Source organism: Alligator sinensis, unplaced genomic scaffold, assembly GCF_000455745.1.
Source record: "Alligator sinensis unplaced genomic scaffold, ASM45574v1 scaffold1868_1, whole genome shotgun sequence".
In the NCBI taxonomy this organism is placed as follows: domain Eukaryota; kingdom Metazoa; phylum Chordata; order Crocodylia; family Alligatoridae; genus Alligator; species Alligator sinensis.
Genome location: NW_005843965.1, coordinates 1 through 5,985, shown reverse-complemented (window position 1 = coordinate 5,985; position 5,985 = coordinate 1). Strand labels below are relative to the sequence as shown.

Genomic DNA, 5,985 nt, shown 5'->3' with positions numbered 1-5,985 from the left:
GGGTGGGGGACCCGGAGGCAAAAACAAGGCGGAGCAGGCAAGCCGCGTCTGTCCTTCTGCTCCTGTGCGTGGGGGCGATCGGCTCGGAGACGGTGCGGTACTCGGTGCCGGAGGAAATGGAGAGCGGGTCCTTCGTGGCTAATGTGGCAAAGGATGTGGGGCTGGAGCCCAGGAGCCTGTCTGCTCGCAGGGCCCGCCTGGTGTCGGACGCCGCGAGCCGGCATTTCCAGCTGAATGGCAAGACTGGGGACTTGCTTATCAAAGAGAAACTGGACCGCGAGGAACTGTGCGGGCAGACGGAGCCCTGCCTTGTTCGCTTTGAGCTAGTCCTGGAGAATCCCTTGCAGTCGTACCTAGCTGAGGTGAGGGTTACTGACATAAATGATCATTCCCCAGTGTTTTCAGAAAATGAATTTACCATACAAATACTTGAAGCAACTCCCCCGGGGGCGCGGTTTCCCTTGGAAAAAGCCGAGGATTTAGATGTGGGGAACAATAGCCTCCAGAACTACAGCCTTAATACTAACAGTTATTTCTCCCTCTATTCTCGCGTTAGGAATAACGGTATGAAATACGCAGAGCTGATCCTAGATAAAGCTTTAGACAGGGAAGAGCAGTCAAAAATGAACCTGTTATTCACAGCGGTGGACGGCGGCTCCCCGCCGAGGTCCGGCACTGCGCAAATCCGCGTCATCGTCCTCGATGCCAACGACAACCCTCCCGTTTTCTCCCGGGCCACTTACAAAGCCCAGGTTCTGGAAAACAGCCCCAGAGATTTCCTCGTTCTGGCTGTTTCTGCCACTGACTTGGACGAGGGAAGTAACGGGGAGATCTCCTACTCCTTCAGCCAGAAATCCAAGGAAAGCAGTAAAGTGTTCCATATCAACACAGTCTCAGGAGAAATTCGGCTTCTGGAAGAACTGGATTTCGAAACGAGGGAGACCTACGAGCTGTACATCCAGGCCACGGACGGCGGGGGCCTGTCGGCGCACTGCAAAGTCCTGGTGGAGGTGGTGGATGTGAACGACAACGCGCCAGAGGTGACCCTGACATCGCTCATCAGCCCCATCCCCGAGGACGCGCCCCCCGAGACGGTGGTGGCCCTGCTCAGCGTCAGGGACCGCGACTCCGGGGACAACGGGAGGGCAGCCTGCTCCATAGAGGACGCGCTGCCCTTCTCCCTGAAGGCGACGTTCCGGGACTCGTACGCGCTGGTCACGGAGCGGGCGCTGGACCGCGAGAGCGTGTCGGAGTACAACATCACGATCGTGGCGCGGGACCAGGGCGCCCCCAGCCTGTCCGCCGAGCAGAGGATCAGGGTGAGAGTGTCCGACATCAACGACAACGCGCCCGTGTTCAGCCAGGCGGCCTACACCATGCACGTGCGGGAGAACACGGCGCCCGGCACGGCGATCGGCACAGTGCGCGCCGCCGACGCGGACGCGGAGCACAACGCCCGAGTGACCTACTCGCTCGTGCCCGCCGGCGCCGGCGCCGGGGCCCTGCCCGTGCTCGCCTACGTGGCGGTGAACTCGGCGGACGGCAGCGTGTACGCGCTGCGCTCCCTGGACTACGAGCAGACGAGGCAGCTGGAGGTGGGCGTGAGAGCGACGGACGCCGGGTCCCCGGCGCTCAGCTCCGAGGCCGTGCTGCGCGTCGTGGTGCTGGACGAGAACGGGTGGACGCGGCCGCGGGGCAGAACGCCTGGCTGTCCTACCAGCTGCTCCGCGCCACGGAGCCGGGGCTCTTCGCCGTGGCGCTGCACAGCGGCGAAGTGAGGACGAGCCGGCCGCTGACGGAGCGCGACACGGTGAAGCACAGGCTTATTGTGCTCGTCAGGGACAGCGGGGAGTCGCCCCTGTCCTCCTCCGCCACCCTCAACATCCTGCTCGTGGACGGCTTTTCCGACGCCTACCTGCAGTCCGCTGATGCCGCCGCCGCCGCCGCCGCCGAAGGGGCCGACACAGGCGCTTTAACCATGTACCTAACCGTCTCCCTGTGCCTCGTGTCCTTCCTCTTCCTGCTCTCCGTCGTGACATTTGTCCTGCTCAAGGTGTGCCGGAGGAGAGGGGGCGGGGAGCAGTACACCAGTGCTCCCGGCACGTTGTATGGCGACGGCAACTTGCCGAGAGACTGGGTGGATGTGTCGGGGACCGGCACCCTGTCCAGGAGTTACCGATACGAAGTGTGCTTGAGCACGGGGTCGGGGAGCAGCGAATTCCGGTTCCTGAGGCCCCTCGTGCCCTGCCCTCCGCAGCAGGGGGGCTGCGTCGTGACGGGCTCCGGGAAGGAACGGGATCTTCTCACCGACTCTCATGCGCCCACCGACTTGGAAGGCGCCGACCAGGTAAGGGTTGGGTGGGCTCTTCCGCCCTTCATTCTCTATCAGTGCGTCACCATCTTTTCAATTTAGCTCCAAAGAGTGTAAGATATCGAAAAGAATATGTATTAGTGTTCATAATACTGTTTCCTTTAACGTGAACATAGCTACTTATTCTTGGAAATGAAACGGTGTTTCCCTTTAGATTATTTTTAATATCTTCATTGAACAGTTTCCAATTGCTAAAATAAACAATGTTAAATATTCCGATATTAATGGTGCCTTGTGTAGCCACTTTATAAGGAAAATAATTAGCGGGCGTTTGTGGCAATACATCCATACCTTTATTAGTGTCTTTTTTTCCGGGAAGGGGTCAAGCCAAGCTTTCTCATATTATTTCTGGCCTGATTACTAGTGTGAAAGCTAAACGTTAAATTAATACGAGATGATACAGGCAGGCTCCAGAGTTAGTTATTTACATAAACGTTGTAGACTTCTTTCATTGGAAGTGGCTGTTGTAGGAAGAGTTATACTTGCCCCATAAGTAGGGGATAATGAATAGTTATGAAAAAATTTTTTAAGGAAGATTTAAGGGGCTAAATTATATATTACTAGGAAATCTTGTTTGTTTAGTTTTCAGCACTGAGAGGACATTGCCTTTCTCAGCCCTTCCCTGTGCCTTCCTCTTTCTCACTTCTATATTTGTGTCCTTCCTGTACTCCATCCAAGGCCATATTCTTCCCACCGACTGCCTCACTGTACATGCCTATATGTGCTACGGGCTCATTCTGAGTCTCTTTGCCAGACCAACCATGCCTTTAAACCCCACAGGACTTCCAGAGAAACTTCAGATTGAAAGAACGTTCCTTTATGTTTAAAACTTTATTTCTACAAATAGTTATAAATGTAATATGCTTAAATTGTTCTGAAATAGGAAAGCAACCTGTTAGGACATTATACTTCCCAAGAAATAGATATTAGGACACATCTGTTCTCCTTAAGACATGTAAAATGGAACATATGGAGCATTACAAAGCTACAGAAAACATATTTTAACTGTGATTGTCTGGAAATATTTAGTGACTGCCCAAAACCTAACCCATTGTATACTTCAAAGTGGGTTTTTTTCTTACTCTTACCAAGGCTCCTTGAAAAAATATCTACTGTAAGATGACATGGACAAGAGAAATCTACAGAAGACTGCCTGGTTTGAGGGAAAGGCAAGAACTGAAGATGCTTAAACCAAAGTCTCTGAAAGGAAGCTCCCCTTTGTCTTAAATCTTGAATGACCTCTGTCACACTGTGGTTATAACCCATAGTATGCATGGTTTAATAGAAGTTTTAGTTTAAAAAAACAAAGTAAATATGATACTGAGGACTTCAATGGACCAAAGACTGCTTCTAGAAAAGTCAAAAAAAATTTCTCTTACCTGTAATTTCAGGGTATGGATGAGGTTGTAGGTTTAGTTAGAATAATAACTTTGTCCTGAGTTTTAATACTAGTATAGAAAATGTAATGGTTCCAGAAGCATCTGCAATCACCTCTCCTGCATTATGACATAAACAACCAATTGGAAGTCTCCTCATACTATGCCTGAAGTCACTAAACACAGTAGGAACTACTCACCCTTCTTGGAACCCAGAGGTCCGTGGGTCTGGGTTTTCCTTCTCTTAACTTTGCTGAGTCTGAGTCTCTGAGCTGGGAAATTTAGCCTTGGTTTCAACTGAGCTGAAAAGCTGCAACAAAAGATGACATGGGAGTTACTTTGACCATGATCCCTTCTTGACAAAAATAAAGAAGTCTCAAGATATCTTTTCTGCATGACAAAAGTCAAAAGACCAAAAAAAGCAAATTTGGTTTGTGAAAATTAAAACAATCAACAGTGACACTGACCACCACCTAAGAGCAAAAAAATTATCTAAAATTGGGAAACTTAGTTAAGATTAAGCATATATGTTAAGAGTAGGCCTCTTAATATGCATTGCGGTGAATGGCTTTAGCTAATTATATGATAAGTGTGGTATATAAGTAGGAAACACTTGGAGCCCCTCCTGAAGAGAACCTCATACCGATCCAAGAAAATTGTTCCCCACTACAGACTCCAGACACAGGAGCCAGGAAATCCTGGACAAGACTTCATGGACTGATCACCTGGTGACATCAAGTTCATTGTGCTTTGGGGTGGTAAACATGTTGTGTTGCTTTTCACTAACCACAGTAATAGATTTGTAACTGCTAAAGACTTAATAAATTCCTGATTGGTTAAGAAGTAACTGTGTCCTAATCTTGGAATTAACACCTGGCACAAGGCCTAATTTAACATCACTGGAAGTAGTAACACACTGCATGCTGTCAGTAGTGCCTAGGCATGAACTGTGACCTGTAGTGCTTATGGTAGCTTCTATTGGTACAGGTAAAATTGTAACATCTGTATCTGACTCTAAAGGTCATAGTTTTATTATCATGGTAACAGTTAACATTACAATAAACATTAACCTCTCAGGCAGGTATACCCTAATACATAGTGTCTCACCAGACAAAGGGAAGTCGTACAAGAAGGAGCTTAGTTGCCATTAGAAGGACTAGGCTAGTACGTGCTATTTGCCAGGAATACTGGATATTAATATTAGTGCTGATTGTTTCTGCTCGTATGATTGGTTGCCAGGGAGCCCATATTCAAGTTGTCCACCAAGGAATCATTAAAGATAAACCCTCCACATATTTCTAATAAAAGAAGGAACACACTCTTCTATTTGCTCCCTGAGGGTGAATTTGTGACAAGCTTTAACTGTTCTCAGCAGTACCATTTATATATTCCCTGTCGGGATATAAAAATTAGGTATGTAGTAGGACCTATCTTAATGGCAATTACATAGGGACTTTGCCATCTTCATGTGAACACCTGTTCTTCACTGCCACTTAATCATTACTTGCTTGTCAACTGTAATTCAGATTTATGGTTTTCTGGAAATAATTTTATATTAATTTGTAGTGAGTCTTAGCTACTGAGAAGCTAGTTTATATACTTCCATAAGATACTCAGTTAACCATCATCATCATCCACCAGCCCTCCGTATGGAGAATTTCCTAGGTGGTGCTGACAGGCATGAAAAATTCGAAGCGAATGATCTCCACACAAGCAGCCAAGGTGTGAAGGTTGCATGAGTCTCACTAGGCAATAGGAACATGAGGTCCTACCTGGGCAATCGGATGGCCCTATTTAGAGAGGCCCTGCCTGCCTCAATCTGAGGAGGCCTTTGTAGAAGTTGAGGTAAAAAAGGCTTGCCTGTCACTGACTCCTGGTTGGTTTCCCACAATCAGTTTCTCCCTTTTAAGAGGAGAAACAATCATAAAAGTGGTCAGAAACTGATAATCAGATGCTGAAACATTTGTGTACAAGTTGACTCAAAAGTAAAATCGAGCTTGCAGAAAATCTGCATTGGTTGCAAAGGAGCGACACAGTATCAAATGCATATCGCTGGCTTATCCAAGACTAGACTACACAACAGCAGTGTGCTTAGAGAAAAATAATACTCTTTCTATTGGTCAGATTATAAAACAGACCAAAATGCCATACTACACAGGGTAGGACTCAAAATAGCAAACACCACTGCTAATAAACTACCACAGCAGCCTGTGCAAATATCCAAACACCTAATGTCAT

General features: G+C 48.0%; 1 pseudogene; it reads left to right on the top strand.

Moving 5' to 3' along the window:
* The window catches only part of LOC102371717, a 6,641-nt pseudogene extending 2,106 nt beyond the window's left edge, over positions 1–4,535 (top strand).
* Positions 4,536–5,985: the final 1,450 nt, after the last annotated feature.